We start from the raw sequence: 14,521 nt of genomic DNA, 5'->3' as shown, positions 1-14,521 counted from the left end.
GTTTCTGTCTGGTTGATCTGTCCATTGGTGAGAGAGGAGTGCTGAAATCTCCTACTATTAGTGCATGGGGTTTGTTGTGCGATTTAAGTTTTAGTAATGTTTCTTTTACATATGTTCTCTAGTATTGGGGACATAAATATTCAGGATTGAGACTTCATCTTGATGAATTATTACTGTTATGAATATAAAGAGTCTTTCTCCATCTCCTCTGATTGATTTTAGTTTGAAATCAATTTTGTTAGATGTTAGTATAGCCACACCCGCTTGTTTGTTTGGTCCATTTGATTGGAAAACCTTTCCCCACCCTTTTACTCTGTGGTAGTGTCTGTCTTTGAGGTTGAGGTGTGTTTCTTATAAACAGAAGGAGGCTTGGTACTGGCATAAAAACAGACAGGAGGACCAATGGTATTGAATAAAAGACCTAGCTATTAATCCACACACCTATAAACATCTGATTTTATAGAAAAAAGCTAAAATTATATAGTGGAAAAAGAAAGCATCTTCTACAAATTGTGCTGGCATAACTAAATTTCAACATGTAGAAGGATGAAAATTGATCCATATCTACCACCATGCACTAAATTCAAGTCCAAATGGATTAAAGACCTCAATATAAACCTGATCACACTGAACCTGATAGAAGATAAAGTGGGAAGTAGCCTTCAATACATTGGCACAGGAGACCACTTCCTAAATATAACCCCAGTAGCACAGACAATAAGAGCAAAAATAAATAAATGGGACCTCCTGAAACTGAGAAGCTTCTGTAAAGCAAAGGACACAATAAGACAAGAAGGCAGCCTACTGAATGGGAAAAGATCTTCACCAACCCCACATCAGACAAAGGACTGATCTCTAAAATATATTTTAAAAAGCTCAAGAAATTAGACATTAAAATTGGAGTACTGAATTAATTCTAACATGGTCAATTAAAAATGGAGTACTGAACTAAACAGAATTCTCAACAGAAGAATTTCAAATGGCCAAAAGATACTTAAGGAGATGTTAAACTTCCTTAGCTATCAGGGAAATGCAAATCAAAACAACCCTGAGATGCCATCTTACACCTGTCAGAATGGCTAAGGTAAAAACACAAATGATAGCTTGTGCTGGAGAGGAAATGGAGTAAGGAGAACACTCCTCCATTGCTGGTGGGGATGCAAACTTGTGCAATCACTTTGGAAATCAGTATGTTGGTTTCTCAGAAAATTGGAAAACTGCCTACTTCAAGATCCAGCAATACCACCCTTGGGAATATACCCAAAAGATGCTCAATCATACTACAATAGCATTGTTTCAACTATGTTCATAGCAACATTACTTGTAATAGCCAGAACCTGGAAACAACTTAGATGTCCCTCAACTAAAGAATGGATAAAGAAAGTGTGACACATTTACACATTAGAGTACTACTCAGTGGTAAAAAGCAATGATATCTTGAATTTTACAAGCAAATGAATGGAAGTGGAAAACACTATCCTGAGTAAGGTAACGCAGACCCATTATGTGCATACTCACTCATAAGTGGATACTAGCCATAAACAAAGGACATTGAGCCTATAGTTCATGATCCTAGAGAAGCTAAGTAATAAGGTTAACCCCCCCCCCAAAAAAAACCATATATAGATGCCTCCAGGGAAACTGGAAACAGAAAAGATTGCCTGACAAAATTGGGAACATGGGGGCAGGGGGCAGAAGGAAGTGGAGAAAGAGGGTTGAGGAGGATGTGTGGGAATGGGATAGTTGAGATGGAGAAAGGACAGATATAAGAGCAAGAAAAGAGATATCTTGATTGAGGAAGCCATTACAGGGTTAGCAAGAAACCTGGCTCTAGAAAAATTCTCAGGAATCCCCAACGATGACCCCAGCTAAGACCCTAAGCAATAGAGGAGAGGGTGCCTAAGCTGGCCTTGCCCTGTAGTCAGACTGATGGTTATCTTAAATATCACCATAGAACCTTCATCCAACAACAGATGGAAACAGAGGCAGAGACCCACAATGGATCACTGGACTGAGCTCCCAAGGTCCAGTTGAAAAGTAGAAAGAGTGAGAGTATGAGCAAACAGATAAAGACCATGGGGGGGTTCATCCACTGAGACAGTTTTCCTGAGCTAATGGTAGCTCACCAACTCCAACTGGACTGAGAGTGAACAAGCATGGGATCAACCTAGTCACTCTGAATGTGGTTGACAGTTGAGGCAGACTGAGGAGCCACTGACAGTGGCACTAGGATTTGTCTCTACTGCATGTACTGACTTTTTGGGGTCCTATTCTCTTTGGATGTATACCTTTCTCAGCCTAGATGTAGTAGGGAGGACCTTGGACTTTCCACAGGGCAGGGTGCCCTGCCTTCTCTTAGGATTGGAGGGTGTGGGGTGGCAGGGTGTGTGGAGGGTGAAGGAAGAGGGGAGAAAGTGGGGATTTAAATTGGTAATTTTTTTAAGTAATAAAAAAAGAAATTGGGAATATTCTGATAATTAGCATTTGTGCAATAAACATGCTAAATACTAAGATTGGATATTTGTAATTTCATTGGAGCAAAGTATCACTGGCACTCCTGTGACTCCCTCATTAAATAAGCAGCAAGAACTACACAAACCACAGGGAACTGCTTGCCACGGAGGTTTCACACCAGGACTGTGTTTAAATCCAGGGCACGTGCACACCGTGTGCATTCTGCTTAAGCCTCCATTTTCAGTCATACAACAATTTCTATTTATTTCTTCATTTATGCTATTTCATGGACCTAAATGGTTTTGTTGACGTTGTTATCATGTTTTTCTTTTCTCTTTTTTTCTTTTCTTTTTAGGATTAAAGAAATCTTTATCTATCTCACAATGTCTAGGAATCATGAACCCTTCTTCACCCTTCTGGCCCTGTGGATTCAAAATAGGAGTTTTTGGTCACAACATAAGTATATTTCAAAACTATACATGTAGGAATAATACCCTCATTCATCTTTGAATGTTCCATATCTGCTATGACATTATTTTCAGGCTATGCTTGAGAAGAAGGCTTTGCCTGAGGTGTGATGGTGACCCTATGTAGCCAGCCGGTACCAATAGGAGAGGGAAAGAAAGAACTTGCAAGTTCAAAATAAGCTTGCTATTGATTCCATTGTGAAAGTATTAAGTGTTCGGACAGGAAGAAAGAGAGAACATCACCTGGAGTAAAGAAAAGGTTTGAAAGCATCTTCTTTAGTATTTACCCAAATGCATCCATTTCAGTGATTTTTTTTTACAACTCTAATGGCCATTTTTACTGGCTTTTATTATAGTGTTTTTCCTGTTATGATGTTTTCTCTAGAAGGAAAGAATCAATGACACTGAATGAATGTTCTACACATTGCTAAATGCTTAAAATGTGTCAGATATGAACATTTAAAAATTGCTCTTATCTTTTTTTTCTACCCCAAATAGCTATTGACCTGGTTAGCAAGCTGTCTTCTTGATGCTCTGTCTTCTGGACACCTGAAGGAAGCTGTCTTTTCATACTCCATATTGCTCTGCTTACAGTGATTGTTTTCATTGAGAACTTATTAAAGGGGAAGGTCAAAGTCTTCGATGGTCATAGCAAATTGATTAAAATTTGACAACCATGTAAACAGGATAATAAAACTATACTTGAGTGTTTAGATGGATTTTTAAAAGTGTGTTGACATGAATGATTTTGTTCCTTTTCTGTGATGGAAAGAGATTCTCACATGGCTACCAGTGAGTGTGTCCATCAATAAAAGAAGGTAATGACAAGCAGTAGGCATGTAGAAGAATGTACCACATGGAAAGGCTGGCTTGGAAGGCACTGTGCACACCAAGCTGGCCTCTAGTTCACTAATGTCTGCCAGCTTTTGTCTACTGAATGCTGGGATTTAAGGTATTCTCTAACAAGCCGTCACTAGCACTTAGTAAATATATATAGCCCCACTTACTCCTTGTATATTATAAAATAAAACATTTTTCCATTCGCTATCTTTTTGACTAAATTTAATCCTATCAATTATTCTAATAAGAGCTTTTGTTTTTTTCCTTTGCTGGTAAAATTGTGACTTTTCTTTATTTGGTATAACTCTAAATTAATTTTGTCGGAATCACCTCTTGTACATAAGATAGAATTGAATTTTGTTTTGAGATCAGTTTGAAAGCACAGTCCATCCTCTCTATCCTTATGGTAACACACACATCTCTGGGTAAAAATTATTGAAGGAAAAATGAGTCCGTATTTAATGTGTACAAATGTCTTAATGCTTTCCCCTAAACCATGCTACATAAAAACATTGTATTGCAAGATTAATCATACATCATAGGGTGGTTAAAAACACATCGGTGGAGGTTTAAAGGCTACATTTTGTGGCATGTTGCTTTATACTAGCTTTTTTTTAACATCCTTGAAATTTGATATTACTGGGATATGAGATCTATTCTTTAGAAAATATTATGGAGTGACTATTCATTTTAATACGGTGGATTCCTCATATTCTATTACTGATCTGACCAACACGTTAAATTTTAGTTGCGTTATATTATTTTATATAAAAATGTCTTACCTATTCAGTCTGTTTATGTACATGTGTATGCATATATTTGCACATGTACCGTGTATTAACAATGTACTTGTTTATTTTGGGGAGTTTCATACATACAACATCCTTCCCCCTACTTCCCTACTTCTGCTCTGTAAATTCCCTCATATCACCTACAGTGTGTTCTCCTCCCAATGTCATGTCTGTTTTTTGTTTTGTTTTTGTTTTGAGAACTTGCTAAGTTCAACTATTGCTGTCCATATATGCATGGTTGTGGAACCATCCTGTGACTATGAGAAAACTACTAGTGGTCACAACCTAAAACCAAGATCCTTTTTCGCTTGTCGCTGTCTATTGTCATAGGGAAGGATTAGGGTTTAGGAAGTTCCTGCCCCATCTATGTCAGAATCATGGCTGGCTTGATCTTGTAGAGGTTTTATGCAGGTAATCACAGCTATTGTGAGTTCTTTAATGCAATAGCCATGTCATGTGAGGAGACAGTATCCACCTCCTCACCTGGTTCTGACATACTCTTCAGATGTTTTCATGCTTATTAATGGAGGGGTTGACGGAGACTGTATTATTTTAAGTCTTAGTTCCAACACGAATACAGGAATGACTGCAAGTTAATTGCTGATGTCTCTTCACTGTGCCCTTGTTCATTGGTTTACCTTCTAGCAGAACCCTGAAGAAGGCTTAAGAGAAAATACACATGGAGTTCTGCATATTCAAAGGTAATATCTGTCGTGTCTGTCCAGTAAAATTGATGATGCTAAATATGAAGCTCTTATGTCACTCTTTCTCTCTTGAAAGTCATGGCTCCTTATTCTATTCATCTTTAAGTAGATGAGTAAAAAGCAATACCTAAAATGTGTTTTTTTTCTGAATACTTAGAAAGTATGCAATAACTTTTTAAATATTGCATTTCTTATGGATGCAGTCTTGGTAGAGATATTTTGTGGGAAATTTTTGGGTTCAACTGTAGCCCCTTTGTGTGTTGCTTCTGGGCTTTTTTTCTGATGGGAATTATTTCATTTTCTTAACCATTACCACTTCTTTCTCTCATTTTTAGGGAGTATATTTTTCACATATTTATTGTTGTGTTTTAGCATCTTGTATTTATTTCACTTACTAATAACTACACATCTTTTTACTAACAACTCCTTAAATCTTTTGTCCTGTTTCCATATTCTTTTTATTTTATTTCTTTCATTTTCAAATAAGGGCTTTTTTCCATGTGTTGCTGATTTTATTCTTCTCAATGATAATTTAAACCATTCTTCTCTAAGACTGATTAGAGAGATTAATTAAAAACAGAAACTGGAGTGCATAGTACCCAAACTCTGCAAAAGAATTCAGTCTCAAGTCAATACTTTTATCACTTAATTTTACTTTTTGTTCTTGTTTTAAACAATTGAGTGTTGATTTAATTTTTTAAAAATTCAGTCGTTCACTCCACCTGCTCTAAAACAAGAGATTTCTAGTATGAATATGGTTTGATTTTTCTGTTTATTTTTCTTCTCAATATTCCTTCCTTCCCTTTTCTCTTCTTTATTTTCTTTTTCTTGTCATTGCTCTTTTATTTTATATTAGTTTTTATTAAACTCTATGTTGATGAATCATTTTAAAATACAGTACAGTACATACCCTTGAAGAATTGATTATCTCAGTGCCATATGGTTGCAGAAAATTCAAATTAGGTAAGTAATGACGAATATAATTGAAGGAAACTGAGAGACCTTATATTTTTGAGTCAGCCTGCAATGCATCCTTAGTGACGAGCAACAGTGGACAAGTATGGTAATCATCACCTTGATTTCTTTAAAGATCAATATTCTTTATAAGAAGCGCTGGTCATGGGGGTATCAGTTTAAATATCACTGAAGTTTAACCTTCTTCAATTTTAAAGAAACCTGAGGAATGGAATATTATTGTCTTTCTTTGCTTTCTGCATCAATCTATGGCCATGGAACAAAATCACTATAACCACAAAGAAGTTTATGCTAGTGAAAAGGTCAATAAAAACAAAGAAAAAGAAGATATTAGAAATAAAGCAGTTGTCTTGGATCTTCAAGTCATAAAAACTGTAGCTAAAATGATTAAGGGAAATCGAAAACTTCTTTCTTGGTTTTCCTTTCTCAGAAAAGAAAATCTTAGAAGTGTTTCAGCTTCTCTAGCCCCTGCCCACACAAACTGAAAACTTTAACTGAGATAATTCAAGTAATCATGTACTACAATTTGGGGGACATAATAAGCACTTGATAAATGTTCATTGTTAATAAAACAGCTGAAAATACCAAGCCCTACAAAAAGTATAGACCCTGGGGAAATAGCTGTATTCCTTTACTACTTTAGTAAGCACATGTTACAAAATGCTCACTCAATATTCTTTTATTTTTTGCTTCTAATGCCTCCTTCTATACAGATGTCCCCACATCTGTAGGCATTTAAATTTTGGACTTGTTTGCTTTTCTATATCTCCCTGTATATTCACTAGATTAAAGAAAAAACATTGTTTGCAGCAATCTTTCAGTACAGCCAGCACATCTGTAGCAATATAATGAAGTCAGTTATTGGTCTGGACTGTTATGTTTGATATCAAATGCATGGATAAAATAACAAAGTCCTTTAGAAATATTGGTCAAATGCAGTTCTTGAAAACTCTGTGGCTTGGCAACGGGGCCATTGGGCTCTTGTGAATTTGATCTTTTGTCTATGCTAGACTTTATGCCACATCACTAACTTAATTTAAAGTGATGAATCAAATATTGGACTTTAAGCTTAGGTAATATTCTGGAAGAGTTGCTTAGTGGGAGGTGAACAATATTGAAGTCCACTGAAATGAAATATGATGGATACCATATGTTGTTTTTCTCTTTGTCCACATTTACTAAGGACACTGATGCTTAGAATTTTGTTATTAAAATCATACTTATTTTACACATCCTTCACATGGATCCTTGACTTTATCTTGAGATTTTCTAACTTGAAAACATTCCAAGCAAACAATTAATTTATATATTAGCATCTTACTGAAAACTTTTACAGTTAGGTAACCCAAGGAAGATCAAGATGTTAGCCTAACTATTTAAATTGCTAAGTCTTCATTCCCTTGTCATGTTTCTGTTTAAATAATAGCCTACCTAGAGGTGATGGTGTTCTTTACAGACTTGTCACTAGTTATTGGTTCAAGGTATGTTAGTATAAATTATGTCTATTATAGAGAAAATGTATGTATTTGATTACATATATTTTGTTATCCTACGTGTAGACTTAGGCTTTAGTTATACTTGGAATTAGGAAAGAAGTGACTTAGTAAAATATCATAACCACAATTGCTACTCATATGGTCTCAGACTGCTTTTAATAGAAAATTTATTTGGAATATATGATAGTATAAAGATAAATATTGAAGGTTTGTGGAGGGAAATGACATTTCTATAAATCTGTTTTAAATGACATCCTCTTTCATGCACATGCTGGAGCAGTTATGAAACACTTCAAGTTCTGAGAATATTCTCCAACCATTATCCACCTTTCATTTGTTCCCATATAACTTACTTCATTTCCCCATCTAGGAGGTTTTATGTGTTCATGGCATAAAAACTGCTAAGCTGATTTTTAACATATACTTAATAAAGACAACACGGGGGTACTGGAGAGTTGGCATACTGGTTAAAGAGCACTTGCTATTATAGAGGATTCAGGATAATTTCGATGGTGGGCAGCTCACAACTAACTATAACTCCAGCTCCAGGGGATCTGACCCTCTTTTCTGGTCACCATGGGCGCTTTTACGTCTATGGCATTTACATCAATATAAACAAAAGGTAAATGTTAAATAGATAAAAATAGAAAGTTAATATGCAAACATGCACAACTTTTGGACACGTACGTAAAATATCCAGTGTCATGTGCATGTGTTGGCATATCAAATACACACAAGAGAATAGAGATGGGTTTGTTTCTAAATATACTAATGTGCATTCATCCTGTACAATGGCTTTAGAGAACCAAGTACACTTTTTACAAGTCTGGGTGGCTTTAAAACACTCCCAGATGATTTTTTAGCCCCCCCCCCCGAGAGGAGTTTACCCACTCTGGACTGATACCAAAGGATTCTGCACAGAAATAAGTGAGGCCCACTGAATGTAGGGGACAGTGTGTGATTTGGATAGTCTGTGGGGTCACTGGTAGTGGCACCAGGATTTATCCCTAGTGCTTGAACTGGCATTTTGGAGCTCATTCTTTCTGGAGGGAAACCATGCTCAGCATAGCTATAGGGAGGAGGACCTTAGTTCTGCCTCAAAGTGATATGTTGGACTTTATTGACTCCCCTTAGGAAGTCTTATCTTCTCTGAGGAGTGGATGGGGGGCCTGAGGTAGAGGAAAGGAGGGAGTAGTAGGAGGAGGGAGGAGGTGGGATAGGCATGTAAAATGAGAAAAATTTGTTGTAAAACAATAAATTTATCAAAAAAACAAGTCTGAGTGGCAGAAATAAAAGGTAAATATAAGAAAATATTTTTAAAAGAGAACTGTGGGCAGTAGTATATTTTCAGATTTTGCCACCAATTTGATAATCTAACACATAAAATATCAATAACTAGTATTAATAATCATAATATATACCTACTAAGTATGGTAACAATTTATCCAAGGCTACCATGTATGCATTTTGAGCCTTCTATTTCACTGTACTTCATCTTCAGTAATCATAAACATCAGACTAGATTTTGAAAGACTTTGGGATGCATCACATTTGCGAAAGACATCACAAAATGCTTTGGTGAGAGTGTTAAGTCACCACTTGTATTAAATATGTCTCCATCTGCCCTTTATTCATTACCTCTAGGCATAATCTCCATGATGAATCTGAGGCTCTGTTTTTATCTCACAGGAGTAAGTGAAGTAGATATAATGGTTCCTCTTTCCCACCCTCCTTGCCAGATCTTAAAGTTCCAGTTACTGGTGCTGCTGCTGTGATTACCATAGCAACTGCCACTACTGTGCACACCCCTGGTGCTGCTATTAGTGCTACTTAAGACCCTAGTCCTAGGCTGAAGAAAACAAGTGTTAGAGTGTCACAGGTATCCTTATACGACTTTTATCAATCACTGAACATGTATTTACCAAAGGTTTATTGTGGACAAGTGCTGGGCCAGATGCTTGAAATATGTAAAGAGGAATACACTCTTAAATCTGCCTCAAGGAAATTTCTGGAAGTGTTCTAAAGCAGAGATGGTTAGAATGGGTAGTGACTGCATTGTGTTGAAAGTGGTGCACCTGGCTTTGTGTGCACAAACAGATCTACTAGCCTACATCTGTGTACATTCTTGATGAAAATTCAATGACTTCTAGTATGTAAACACCAATTCTTTAATTCTCATTGAAACAAACATAAATAACTTTTCACCATTCTTTTAATCAGAGAGTTTACTTAATTCTAATTGAAACTCAGAAACCACTATAGATCTTTGGTAATAGATGTCACGCATCAGCATGTTCACTTATGTGCCTGGAATAGGATTTGTTCCAAACTGAAGATTGCTTTAAGGAAAAGGAAAATCATGCTTAAATTTAAAAAAGACTAAAAAACTATTGGAAAATCAACAAATCCTAAAGAACTTGATACTTCTGTCTTTGTGGTCTTTGCTTTATTGTTCAAAAGTTCTTTTCCTAAAGATTGCATTTCTTGATTGGAAATTATTCAACAAAATAAGATAGATTGACTTTATAATTATCTACTTAATGATTGTATTTGTTTACTCATTTTTAAGCAGGAAATTAATTAGTGAGTCAGAAGAAATGTCTTAATTAGAAAGGATGTTTATATGAAAATTAAGTTGTAAGGAAAATATACATGCATATTTAGGCTCTTTATTTTTCATTGTTGGAAATCAAACCTCTATATTATGCATATCAAGCACATGCTCTATCAATGATCTATGTTTAGCTAAATAAACTGCTTATGTAACATATGTTCAAAGTTTTAAGTGGAGGATGGGGAGAGCTTGGAGGAATGGCACGGCTGGGATGGAGGAAGGGTGGATATAGGAGCAAGGAAGTATATATCTTAATTAAGGGAGTCATTTTAGGGTTGGCAAGAGACTTGACTCTAGAGGGGTTCCCAGGTGTCGAAGGAGATGTCCCCAGCTTGTTCCTTGGGCAGCTGAGGAGAGGGCGCCTGAACTGGCCCTGTCCTATAGCCACACTGATGAATATCTTCAATATCACCATAGAACCCTCATCTGGTGATGGATGGAGATAGAGACAGAAACCCACATTGGAGCACTGGACTGAGCTCCCAAGGTCCAAATGAGGAGCAGAAGGAGAGAGAATGAGCACTGAAGGACAAGGTGTTTCCTGGATGCCCAACTATACATGGATCCCTCAAGATCTTTGGTGACTGGTGCTCCTTTACCATGACACATCATAGTTACATTTTTAAAAAAAGTTGCTAGATGAAATTCTGAGGGCTGCTAATTTAATTTTCAGCTTGACTGACTACGCGAATCTCTATACAGCTACTAAATGACCTCTGAGTATGTCAATGAGGCTGTGTCTATAATATGGTAGACAGAATAAGAAAGATTTTTCTCCCTAATGTGGGTGACACCACTTATAACACTGATGACATGAAAAGAACAAAGAAGCCCAGGAAATGCAAAAACCTTTCTGCTGAGCCAGGACAGCGACATTTCCTTGACTTGAACAGCAGGGTTATACTGGTTTTCAGGGTTTTAAGATCTGGCTTTCCTGTACCTCCAGCATGTAGGTGACGGATTGAGGACATTTTAGGCCCCAGAATTGTATGAGTCAACCACTCATAAACAATTGCTTTCTTCATATCTACATATATCTCATTGGTTTTCTTTCTCTGAGGATCTATAATACAATTACAGAATTCTTCATCAGCAGATTCTTGCACAAAGAGAAGTTGAATGAGAAGAAACCCCGTTACATTTATATACAGTAAATACATGTCAGTGGATGGAAATTGAATTCCATACCCTGCTTTGTTCCCATTTGTGTAGAGACAATGAAGGAAAGAATAGGTGATGAGGGGATAATGAGAGAGATATTACGTTCAGTGAAGGCGAGTCTTCTTCTGAGATGAAAATTTGATGTCAGAGAAGATGAATGAGAGCTGAGAGTTAAATTTCAGTAGACAAAATGAAAATGGCTTTTAGACATTCCACCTGAGTTTGAAGACAAAGATATTGATGTTCATATTAAGTTATTGGTCTAGTAAAATGGGGACAAACTGGATACAGCATAAGCAAGTGAAGCAGATCCATGTGAGAGATTACCAAATCACCTGGACAGAAGCAAACTTGAAATGTCATTTCCTTAGATATGTGCTTAGAGCGAGATCCATTAACCAGATGAAGATAAGTAGGAGAAGACTTGGGACAGTTCTAGAAAAATACAGTCATGACTCTCTAAGAAGCATAGCATAAGAGCAACAGCACGAATGTGCAGAGGCGCATCGGGCAGACCTGACATTTCAAGAACAAAGGATTTGAGATTCCAGCACAGCGTGCACAGGATTTCTCTCACCACATCTCTTAGAGAAAATCACTGTTTCTTGTGAGATTAACTTGGAACTAAATTTCACTTTACAGTGTAAACATCAATGCAAAGACTATTAAATCCCCTCCTCCTCTAATGGATTTCAACGATTCTTTTATTTAAAATAAGAGAAAGTGAAAAGTGTGGTACAGCTGGATAGAAAAAAAAATGTTTTCTTAAATGTATTTTTTATTTTTTTAAAAACCCTTGCAGATAAATTAAAAGAAATACAAACCAAAATTAACCAGACCCAAAGTCTGTATAACTCAACAAACACATTCAGAATGAAAGCTGTGGAGTTTCACATTGAATATTACACTTTTGGTATAAAATATATTTTGCATACTTATTCACAACCAAAAGACCAACAAAAATCTGATGGGACTAGAACTATAGAAACCATTAGTGTCCATTACCTTCAGCCAGTCATTCTTCATTACCCCTTCTCTTAGCCTTTCTTGTTCTTTTCTTCGCAGAGGGAAATCTGCTAACCTAGTACTCTCTGGACCCATAGCAGCTTCAGGCCTGGATGCTGGGAGCTCTCTGCTTTGGCAGAAGTCATGGGCCTCGTCTAAAATGATATTTTCTATAATAGAGTGTTTAAAACAGTCTTCATATCCACTAATTTTCATCTGTCTCTTTGCTTGACTTTAAAATTTCAGGCTTTCACTGATCTTAGGACTTTGGTGGCAACTCTGTCATATCACCGGGGTCATTTTACTAGAAATTCATACAGCGTGAATACCCCCAAGCCTCTGAGCTTTCAAAATCATTTTTCCTCTAATTAATACACTGTATTTAAAAATGGAGTCCTTTCCAATGTGTCCTCATCTGCTTTATGACATTTATCACCATCAAGCTTTTTATGCCTCTGAGCTAATGTTTAGGCTCCTTTTCTTGTGTTTGCCTCCCTACAACCAGAGTATAAGCTTCAGGAAAGAAAATTTACTAGTGAGTTTTTTTTTTTTCTGGCAACAGAATAAAACAAAAAATAGATGATCTCACTGAAGAAAAGGAGTTATATTAGAGATGATGCATGCCATCTGATACACCATGTGGTGGTTAAATGGTAAAAGACTAGCCAAATGCATGCCGCAATTTCAAATACTGCACTTAATGACTGCATCTTCCTTCTTTAAGACTCTTGCCTTTCAGATTTTCAAAAGCATTAATTTGTGCTCTTTTAAATTTCTACTTCTGCTCAGAATATTTTTTCTGTGGTCTGTCATCATGACAGCAAGATTTATGCAGTGATCTTATCTCCTCTATAGGGTGCACAGTTCAAGAATAGAACCAGTTGTTATGCCTCTGTACACTCCCTTTTTATCTCCACTCTGGCCATAATACCTTACCCATGACACTTTAACCCTCTCAACTCACCTTCTCACCCCCAGTTCACTTTTCATTGTATATTAAACATTGCCTTTTGTGTTCCTATCAGCCTGACTCAAACTTAGATCAATCTGACTTTTATGTGAAGACTTTCCTAGCCAGTCATTTTTTCTCTTCATTAAGATTCTAAAGAAGTTTTCCTTAATGAATTTCCTCACTGCCTAATTTAGTAAAGATTTCCGCTTCTAAGTGAAGCAGAAATATCATACCTATTTTTGTCATTATAAAGTTTAACAGCTTGTCATTGATGTCATTGATTATCTCCTATTTTTACTCTATTCTTTCAATCCTTTTATATTATGTTATACCAAGGAATGTTGATCCTAATGGCTAAGACCTTTGGGATCTAATCACACTCATATTTAGTCTCATTCTTCCTCTCTCTCTCCTCTCTCTCTCTCTCTCTCTCTCTCTCTCTCTCTCTCTCTCTCTTCTCTCTCTCTCTCTCTTTCTCTCTCTCTCTCTCTTCTCCCCCCCTTTCTCTCACACACTTACTGCCCTTGAGAAGACTAGAGTGGTGTATCTGTGATATATCACTTTTATATCATGCACAATGCCACTTAGAACAAGTTTTTAAGTGACATTGGATCTCTCTTTACTCTGAGCCTCCATTTTAAATCCTGTCATTTTTGTAAAATATCCTTGTATAAGAATCCTGCCTTTCATTAAGCCTTCTGGGTTGGGCTGCATATTTAGATCTTTCATAAACAGTCAGGATCTCTTTGATAGCCCTCAGCTACATATTCCAGGGTTGCAGTCTCAGATTTCTCATTCCTAATCAGTCACCAAGCCTTCAAAGTACCATTATATCCATATTTGACTTTCTGTCTCCACAACCACTGCCTTAGCCACTCTTTACCACTGTCCATCCCATCACAGTTAGAATAGTCTTCTTTCTTCTTGTTGAATGTCCAGAACTCATTTATCTCTCTCTAAATTTCTGGAAGGCTAAGTGATTTCCCTAAAAAACAAACCTCGTCATTGTTCTTTATTGACAAACATTTGCTGGGTAGCAGTTTACCCAACACTAAAATGGTA

The sequence above is a fragment of the Chionomys nivalis genome, chromosome 3 (genome assembly GCF_950005125.1).
Source record: "Chionomys nivalis chromosome 3, mChiNiv1.1, whole genome shotgun sequence".
Classification (NCBI taxonomy): Eukaryota; Metazoa; Chordata; class Mammalia; order Rodentia; family Cricetidae; genus Chionomys; species Chionomys nivalis.
This window is presented reverse-complemented; position numbering follows the sequence as displayed.